Source organism: Leptonychotes weddellii, chromosome 2, assembly GCF_054177405.1.
Source record: "Leptonychotes weddellii isolate Sample4059 chromosome 2, ASM5417740v2, whole genome shotgun sequence".
In the NCBI taxonomy this organism is placed as follows: domain Eukaryota; kingdom Metazoa; phylum Chordata; class Mammalia; order Carnivora; family Phocidae; genus Leptonychotes; species Leptonychotes weddellii.
Genome location: NC_138370.1, coordinates 62,142,158 through 62,152,723, shown reverse-complemented (window position 1 = coordinate 62,152,723; position 10,566 = coordinate 62,142,158).

Here is a 10,566-nt window from a genome sequence, read left to right as displayed (position 1 = left end):
TAGATTTTGGATACTAGCCCTTTATCTGATATGTCATTTGCAAATATCTTCTCCCATTCTGTCGGTTGTCTTTTGGTTTTGTTGACTGTTTCCTTTGCCGTGCAAAAGCTTTTTATCTTGATGAAGTCCCAATAGTTTTTTTGCCTTTGTTTCCCTTTCATTCTCTTTTAATCGCCCACATTTCTGTTTGTTTGGTTTTGTTCTCATGACAATGACCTTTCTGAAGAATCCAGGCCAGTCTTCTTATGGAATTTTCTATATTGTGGATTTTCCTGCTTGATTTTTCATTGTTAGATTCGGGTGCTTTGGCAAAAGTATTACATTGGTTTTGTATATTCCTTAATGTTTTACACCAGGAGTGCTTGATGTCAGATTGCTCCACCACTGGTAATCCTAATCTGGTCACTTGGTTAAATTAGTGACCAGTGTGGTCTCTCTAGAGTGAGGTACATTTCTCCCTCTGGTTTTAATAAATAATCCATGGGGAAATACTTGACTGTGTGACTTTCTGTTCCCCAACTTCTCATCTTATATTTTCATGATCCATCAGTGATTCTTGCCTGCTACAATTATTACTTGGGGATTGCAAAATGGTAATTTTTCTAATATTATTATTCGTTCTTCATCTATTAACTGGTATTCTTCTACAAAGAAGAGATTTTTATTTTTTGGTCTTGGTCCTTCTCTGTAATCATTATGGATTCATTTTAAAAAATTCAATGTGTTATCATTCACTGCCATCCTTGTTCTTTTTGACACCCAAATGTTCCCAATTTGGTTAGTGGAAGCTACTCTAAGAAAGCTTCTGTGTTTCTTTGATATGGTGCCATTAGTATCTGAGTACTTTGCTGTTTTCTTAGACTATACTGTCTCTGTGTTTTCCTTGCTCTAAACCTGGAATTAGTTATTACTGTAACAAGCTGTGGTATCTTATACTGTGGAATGTGGAGAAATCATAGTTTAGAAATCAGTAGTTAAATATTAACTCTGCTCTTTCTTATTGAGTTGTTACTATTTCTAACTGCTTTATGTGGACAATGTTAGAATGCATATAAATTATGACTTCATATGAGTTCTAATTAAAAATAAAGAATTATAAGATTTTTACTTACCTTAATTTCATATAATGCTTCTTTTCTCTTATAGTTCAAATATTAGTTCCTAATAATATTAATATATTTATTTGCTTGCTTTATCCTATACTGTATACAAAATAGTTTCATAATTACAATACAAATTTTACTTAAAAACACTAAGAATAACTAAGTTTAAATTTTTTTTTTTCAGTTCTTTTTGTTCTTAGAATATATCCCTTAAGGAGAAAAACCCCAATATATCCCACAGAGGATGTACAATTAGAGGAATTGTATTTTAAAGTTAATTTAATTAATTATTTTCTATGTTTAATTATGTTTACAATTTGTAGGTGGACTTTATTGTATGCACAGTAAAATTCACCCTGATAGAGTTCTATGAGGTTTTTACAAGTGTATAAATCATGTAGCTATACTACAGTCAAGCTATAGAGCATTTCCATCACCCCACTAATTTTCTTGTTCTCTTTTCTGCTCAGTCTCCTCCCCTAACCCAGCCCCTGGCTGGCACTAATCTGTCTTCTGTCCCTATGGTTTAGCCTTTTCCAAAACGTCCTGTAAAGGGAATCATACATCATGGAATCTTGAGTCTGGCTTCTTTCACTTAGTATAGTTTATTAGTATAATGCAGTGTAATCCATGTTGTGCATATCAGCAGGTTTATTGATACATAGCAGTCCCTTGTATTTATGTACCACAAATTTTAAAAATCGATTCAACATTTGGACACTTGACATGATTTCAAATAAAACCCCTGGAAACATTTTTGTGGGCATAGATTTTTCATTTCTCATCGGTAAATAACTAGAAGTGGAATGATTGAATTTTTTTTATTTTAAGTATATTTTTACCTTTATAAGAGATTGCCAAACTGTTTTACAAAGTGTCTTTATCAATTTGTATTCATACCAGCACTGAATTAGAGTCCTAGTTCTAGTTGCTCCACACATCCTTATCCACACTTATTACTGTCCAAGTTTCCCTCCCTCCCTCCCACTCTTCCTTCCTTCCTTCCCTTTTTCCTTCCTTCCTTCCTTTGATCTCATTCTGGTTTTTAACCTGCATTTCTCTAAAGACTAATGATATTAAGCATCTTTTAATGTTTTTATTTGCCAGCTGTATTTTTTTTTTTTGTAAAGAATCTGTTAAAATATTTTGCCCACTATTTAAAAATTGGATTGTTTGTTTGGGGAACCTGGGTGGCACAGGCAGTTAGGTGTCTGACTCTTGGTTTTGGTTCAGGGTCACGGTCTCATGGGTTGTGAGATGGAGCCCCATGTTGGGCTTCGTGCTCATCAGGGAGTTTGCCTGAAGATTCTCTCCCTCTGCCCCTCCCCCCAACTGGCACACATGCCAGTCTCTTCCTCTCTCTCAAATAAATAAATAAATCTTTAAAAAAATAATAAAAAAATAAAAATTGGATTGTTTGGTTTCTTACTATTGAGTTTTGAGAATTATTTATATGTTCTGGATATCCATCCTATATCAGTTATGTGTTTTGCAAATATTTTCTCCAAGTATAAGTTTTATGTTTTGAATAGTCTTTTTTGAGGAAAATAGTTTTAAATTTTAATTGAGTCCAATTAATCAATTTTTAATGAATTGTGCCTTTGTGCCTTGTATGAGTCTTTGCCTATCCTATGGTAGCAAGGATTTCCTCCCAGATTTTCTTAGAATTTATAAGAATGTTTATACTTGTACCCTACATCTGCTTTTCTGGTTATTTACTTCTTTGCCTGATAATTTGACACTCAGTTTGTCAATTTTTCCAAAAAAAACCTTACTTTGAATTTTGTTGGCATGGATCGAATCTGTATATCCATTTGAAAGAGATTTGACATCTTTACAAAATAAGTCTCCTATCTCATAAATGTCTCCATTTATTAGATCTTTGATTTCTCTCATCAATGTTATATTAGTTTTCAATAAAAATATTCCACATATTTTGTTAGATATATACTTAAAAATTTCATATTTTGATGCTATAGTAAACAGGACTGTTTTCCTAATTTCAATTTCCAATTCTAAAAATAAGCTAGCTAATAGAGAAATACAAATGATTTTTTAATATTAATATTTCTAAGCTTGCCATGGTTCTAATAGCTTATTTGGACTCTGAGTTTTTCTATGTAGACAATTATGGCAACCATGAAAAAAAGCATTTTAACTTATTACTTTAAAATCTGTATGTTCTTTATTTCTTTTTCTTTCTTATATGACTGGCTAGGCCTAACAGTATGATGTTGAGTAAAAGTCATGAGAGAGTATATTCTTGCCCTGCTCCTTATCTTAAGGTGGAAAATATTAAGTCTTTCACTATGAATTATGATATTAGCTATAAATTTTTCATAGATGCTCTTTATCAGGTTGGGGAAATTATCTTTAATTTCTAGTTTTCTTAGAATTTTTATTATGAATGGATTTTTGAATTTTGTCAAATGCTTTTCCTGCATCTATTGAGATAATCTTATTGTCTTTTTAAAAAATCTGTGATAACATGAAATACATTAATTGATTTTGAAATGTCAAACCAACCTTGAATTTCTATGATAAATCTCCACTTAGTCATGATGTCTTATTTTTTTATATATTGCTGAATTTGACTTACTGATAATTTGGTGAGGAGTTTTGTCCATATGTTTATGAAGTATAGTTTTTTCTTATAATATCCTAGCCTATGTTTCATTTTGGGTAATTTCTATTAAAGTATCTCCAACTTCACTGGTTATTTCCTCAGCTGGTTCAAATCTACTGATGGCTCCATCAATGGAATTCTTCATCTCTATATATATTTATATATATATTTACCTTTGATGCCATGTATTTACTTACAGCAATTTCTACTTGAGTCCTTTTTTTGGTTTTCATCTCTCTGCTGAAATTTACCATCTGTTTGTACGTGTGGTACATATTTTCCACTGGATCTTTTTACATATGTCATAGTTATTTAAAGTCTATTTGATAGTTCCAAAATCCAGGTCATCTCTGAGTGTGCTTATGTTGATTGCTTTGTCTCTTGAGGATGTGTTTTTTGTTTGTTTGTTTTTTTCCTCCCTTGCTTGTTCGTGTGCCTCATAATTTTTTACTGGGTACCAAGATACTAAAATAAATAGAATGTATGTCTGGAAATAGGTATACCTCCTCTCAGGCAGTTAAATCAGAAAATTGAGTCAATTTAGTTAGGACCTGAGCTAGGTTTGCATTTTCTGTTGTTTTTCTTGCCTTCAGTTTCCAATTGTGATGCCTTGTGCTTAGGGTGCAGATTGGAGTGATGGAGTCTCTTTCTCAATATTTTGCTTCAGCCTCAGTTTTCAGACCTGAACCACAAAGGGGATCTCTTTCCATGGTCTCGCTTCCCCCACCCCCATGCCTCCACTCACTGAGAGGTAGCTGTTTCTTGTTAATCATTCCTTGCTAGGCTGGAGTTGAGTGCCAGGGGAATTCTCTGTCATCTTGGTCCAGCCTCAGTCTTTGGTCAAGCCTGTCTGCTTGGGCCTTTGGTGTGGAGTTTTTTACCCTTCCTCCCCATGGCAGTCAGTCAAACACCACATTGTATCTATATCAGGCCTTGTCTGGGAGAGTATCTTAGTCCTTCCGTGGAGAGAGGACTACTATACTGTTGATATAGGATCTGGGGCCCAGGACTGTTTCCTGCTACTCTGACAGGATAAGAGGATTTCCCCCCTTTTTCTTTTCCTCAACAACAATGTGTCTTTACCTATGCTCTGGGGTAGGAGAATTTGCGGCTTCTCCCTAGGGCCTTAAGGCTTTTGAGAGAAGAATGCAAGCAGGGAAGAGGACTTTGGGAGTTTTTCACAGTAGTTGCTGATCCCCTTCAGGATTACCCTGGCCAATTCTTCTATATTTATTTCCTGTAAGAACCTTAGAATCAAATTGTCAGTCTTCAGGGGGGAAAAAAAAAACCCACTGTGGCATTTTTATCACTGTATCTTTATATATTTACTTGGACAGAAGTGACATTTTTATGATGTTAATACATCCTGTCTGAGAACAAGGTATATCTCTTTGTTCAAATCTACTGGTGTGTCATTCAGGCAAATTTTAAAGTTATTCTCATAAATGTTTTGCACAATCTTGCTAGGTTTACTCTAAAGTGCTTTATGTTTTTTGTGTGTCTCTTTTGGCTCTTATAGATGGTGGGGATTTTTCTGATGAAATCCATATCAGAATAGAGCTGGAATCTCTCTCTTTTGAGGCTTCAGTGATGATATTTTAAAAAGTTCTTATTTGGGAAACTGTTACTAATAGAGACTAGAAGCCCCTGAGTTAATCTTACTCTTCTTAGTTGGCTCCTTTTATGGGTCCAAGTGTGAATGGAGATGGGCTACCAGGAAGAATTAAAGTGAGAGGAGATCATTTTGCCTGGTCAAGAACCCTAATGAGGGCAAGCAGAGAGGGGATGGAAGTGCTAACATCTATATATGATGCTGGCCTCCAATGGATAGAACATGGATAACCTGTCCCCTGGACTCTTTAGTGTGAATTTTCTATGTGCAAAATTTGACCTTCAGCTTTGCAGGTTCTGATGACCTTTATTGCTCAGCATAGACAGAGAGAGTAGAACTCCATCTCTTAAAGGCAGCCTGGCATTCACTGGATTATGAGACTGACTATATGAACAGGACACTAGTAAGTTCATCTATAGTGAAAGTGCTCCTGTTGGAGTCTGAGCTCCTGTTTCCATAACAGAATTGGGGTTCATACATATCCTCCACATCCAACAGATGGGGGAATGTGGGCTAGGAATGAGAAACTCTTTTGTAGAGATTTGTGCCTCTGTCCTTGGCAGAGGACTGCCTTTTAAATCATGAAACACAATATTTAAAATGAGTGCCCATATCTAACTTGCAAGCAGACAAATCTAAGAGTGGAATTATTTATGTAATAGGAAGATTCCTCTCACTACAAAACAGCAAAGGCCTGCTTATGTAGTGTAAAGGATCAGGCTTTCAGAGTTATGAAAAGCAAAATTAGGCATGACAGCTTAGTACCTTTCTTTATTTCTGTTAACTCAGTCCCCATTCCCCTTGATGGCAGATAACAAACTTGTCAATTCTGGATAGTTAGTTGTTTCTGATTTTGAGTTAGCCCCTTCAAGTAAATCCTCAGCTGACCTCAATTTCCTTTCTCCCTGGCATGACTTTCTTCTTTCCCTGCAATAAGGAGACAGCTTCCGGTCAGACCGCTTATCCTGGCCTCCCTGATCTCTGATGCTCCTGCACATCGGCTGAGGAGACAGCAGGTCTTCCTTGGCCTCTGGGCACCTCTGTCCATGCAGGGAGGCTCCTTTTCTTCTTTTTTTGCTCAAGCCTCCTTTTAGGACTGTCCCCTTCTCTGCTCAGTCCTCTGCCGCCTTGGGAGTGTGGAGGCATACTTGGGATGCTCTGAGACCTTCCTGGTTTACCAAGGCAGCTCTTGTGCCTATGATGCTCTCAACACTGTAGCCTCTTTAATATCCCTTTATTCACATCTTGTTGCTTTTTTCCAGGTTTTTATTTTTTCATTTATATCTTTAATCATTCTTAAGCATATTTATTTTAAACATACTGATTTGATTGTTCTCCTAGCCTCTGGTATTGCTGGTCCTTTTGCATTAAGTCTCTCAATCTAGTTTTTTTTTAAAGATTTTATTTATTTATTTGAGAGAGAGAGCACACATGCACAAGCCGGGGGGAGGGGCAGAGGCAGAGGGAGAAGCAGGCTCCCCACTGAGCAGGGAGCCCCACACAGGAACATGGAACTTAGAGCCTTGCAAAGAAAGAGACAGTCCGGAAATCATCATATCAATTATCTATTTTTATAGTCTGAGATAACCTCTGAAGGAAAGAGACACGGATACATTAGGAAATATAAAAAAGGAAGTGACATAAGTTGCATCTAAAGGATAGGTAAAGGAGTGCCTGGGTTAAACATCTGACTCTTGGTTTTGACTCAGGTCATGATCTCAGGGTTGTAGGATGGAGCCCCGTGTCGGGTTCCTTGCTGAGCTCAGAGTCTGCTTGAGATTCTCTCTCTCTCCCTCTGCTCCTCTCTATCCCCCACCCTCGTGTGTACTCTCTCTCTCTCTCAAATAAATAAATAAATCTTAAAAAAAAATAAAGGATAGGATTAAAGTTAACAGTCCTGAGGGTGGAGAATGTTTTGGGATGGGGTAGGGGCAGAGATTGTGGCTTCACAGTGCGATTCCTAAACGAGTGGTTTTTCACACTGGCTGCATAATTAAATCCATGGGAAGCTTAACATAAAGGTTCCTGCCCCTGTCCCCAGAGACTCTTATTTAATTGGTCATGGGTAAGCCCAGGCAACTGTATTTTTAAGGGCTCAGCAAATTGTATAGACTCTGTTGTGTACTCAAAATTGTAAATACAGGTTGATCAATGCCAGCAGCGCCAACAACACCTGGAATTTTTTTTTTTTTAAGATTTTATTTATTTATTTGACAGAGAGAGACACAGTGAAAGAGGGAACACAAGCAGGGGGACGGGGAGAGGGAGAAGCAGGCTTCCCGCTGAGCAGGGAGCCTGACGTGGGGCTCGATCCTGGGACCCTGGGATCATGACCTGAGCCGAAGGCAGATGCTTAATGACTGAGCCACCCAGGCTCCCCCTGGAAAATTGTTAACATGGATTCTCAGGTGCATCCCAGACCTTCTGAATGAGAGACTCCGGGAGTGGGGGCCAGAACAAAATGATGGTGCCCTCCCTGCTGCATGTGTTTAAAAATAAATACTTAACTAAACCGAAATTTCAAAGAATCTAGGAAGACCAGTAAAATTGTGATCTTTTCCTGTGATAATTATTTTCATGTTTTCTTTTCAATTTCCAAATATGCTCTGAAGGTTTTTTGCTCATTTTTTGGTTGCCTGGGCTTTAGTAGCTTTTAGAACATGCTTAGTCTCCGACTGGGCAATAAGCATTAGGGGAACAGCATGTGCAAAGATCATGGGGCAGGGAAAATAACATGGGACATTCCAAGAACTGAGGAGGGGCAAGCTGGAGAAGCACAGTGTGACTGAGATGGAAGATATACGAAAGGAGACTGAGCCACAGGGAAAGGCTGCATAGTGCAAGGCCCAGGACAGACTCTAAGTGGTATAATTTGGATTTAGATTTTGCAAAGATCAGCTTGGTTGTTCTGTGGAAAATGGTCTAAGTGGGCTGAGAATGGATGCTGGTCTGCAGGTTTGTACTGTCAACCCCAAACAAAAAAATGATGGGAACCTGATGGAGAATGTTCTGGTCCTTGAACACAGAGGAGTAGAGTCTCTTTCAGATAGGATGGTAGATTGAAGCTTTATGGAAGAAAGACAATTGAATAGTGAAGCTGGTAAAATAGCACAAGGGAAACTAGCCAGCAACTGGGGTGGAAAATATATCTGAGAATGAAGAACAAATCATTGTCATTATCCGGGGACATGTCAAATATTCTCAGCCCCACATCCCCAAAATTCAACTCAGTGTGTCTGAAGGCTAGGAGCTGTACTAGTCACATGCTCTCATGTGACTTTGCCTCTCATCAGCCTTCAACTCTCATCAGCCAGGTTTGGGGACCACTGAGGTACACGGACCTCAGTGTGTACAAGAATGAGGTTGGAAAGGTGACTGGTGACCAAACTGGGCAGGTGTGTGTGGTCCTCCTGGCAGTGAGTGAGGAGGACACCACCAACTTGGGCTGGGGCTTCTAAGGGAAGGATTTTGGCCGTAGGAAATGAGGGCAGATGTTGTTTTCATGCTATGGCTCAGAGTAGAATGGGAAGTCTACAAAATTTTGTAAACCAAAGCCCTTAAGTTTGTCCTCTGGGATGACTGCATTATTCAAACATCTTGGAAATAGCTTGTGAAAAGGTTTAAACAATAGAAACAAAGTGGGGAGTTGTTGTCTTTAGATATTCTTCCACACTGGCTGCAGTATGAGAGGTTATTCTGCAGTGTTGTCCAGCTAACCACCAGCAAGCTAGAAAAGCAACCTCCATTGCTGAGAGATGCAGAAAGTATCTCCTGTCCCAGAGTCACCAAACACTGGTATTCTTGCTTTTACATGTACTTCTTCAGAGGTCTGGGACACTCACTAATGATGTGATTGTATGGTTAATGTATATAGTCTTGTATTTATTCAGGTAATTTCTTGTCATACAGTAAACTGTGAACGGTCTTTTAGTCCTGACCAAGAGCATGAGTTGGCACGGGTGAATACTGACAGGGGTAGAACCAGAGAAGAGGGAAGGCTGGGTCCAGGCAACCGGGCTGGTTTCTGGGCCTTATTGGAATGACACCGGAGTTGAGGAGGGCTGATCTGTAGGCAGGAAACGGAAACCAGGACTAGAGAGCAGGGCAGGAAGGATGAGGTGTCCACAAGTTAAGTGGTACAGCCCAGCTGCCTTCAGTCCCAGGAGCGTGCAGTCTGTTCCTTGGCCGCACAGGTAAATCCAGATTTGCTGGGGCCTGCAGCTTGTATAATTTGAGGGGTCCTCTTTGAGAAAAATCATAAAAATTATGAAAAGATTGAATATGGAAGTGAATATTATTTTATAATGAGATGGGAGATCAGAGCAAATTACAACATTTGAAAACACCATAATTACCACGTGACAAACTCCAAATTTTTCATGTATTTTAATTAATTGATTTCATAACACACCTCTAAAATACTTCTCTCCCTACATTTTTGTCTGCATATTCTTTGTTCACCTCTTCCTGCGACGGTGCTTTTGTGATATTTTTTTTATTGGGAGAAATGAAAAATAATATTTCCTTCAGCATATTTCCTTTGTTTGAGCATGGATGCTCAAAATTTGTTGTTTTATCATTGTTGAATAACATTCTTTCAGCTTCACAACTTGTTAGTGACATTGTTATATAAATATTGAGGATTCTTGTCAGATTTGGAAAAAACTCTATCAAGTCTCTTCTACGTAAGAACCGTAGATTTCAGATTCTTTCAAGCTGTATTGCACAAGAGCTGACCTTAAATTCTTTTTGAACCACTGTCCTTCAAAAACCGGTTTGTTACTGTAGCCATATTTTATTCTTTCAAATATTACAAGTATATAGACATCTTGCTACACTGCTGGGGCCTGTTTTAGGTGAAAGAAGGTGCAGGTAAGGGACCGGGAAACTTAACCTTCTGTAGGCTCCCAGTAAAACCATCTCTGATGGGCTTATATACTAGATCCTTACTGCAGGGGTGAGGGGAGAAGATAATCACTACTAACATTTGCTGAGCGGTTGAGCTAAATTGCCAGATTAAATGGAACCATTTTGTGAGATACCTATTAATTAGTGTTCCCATTTACAGATGGGGAAGCTGACATCCAGGGAGGTTGACTTTGTCTGAGCAGGAACGTGGAATTGACTCAGATTTTCTAGCAGTCAGCCCCTCCGCCTCCCGAGATCTGTCTTCCTCGATTTTCACTTCATCGTTCTGCATGAACTTTCTACCATTCTCACAGACC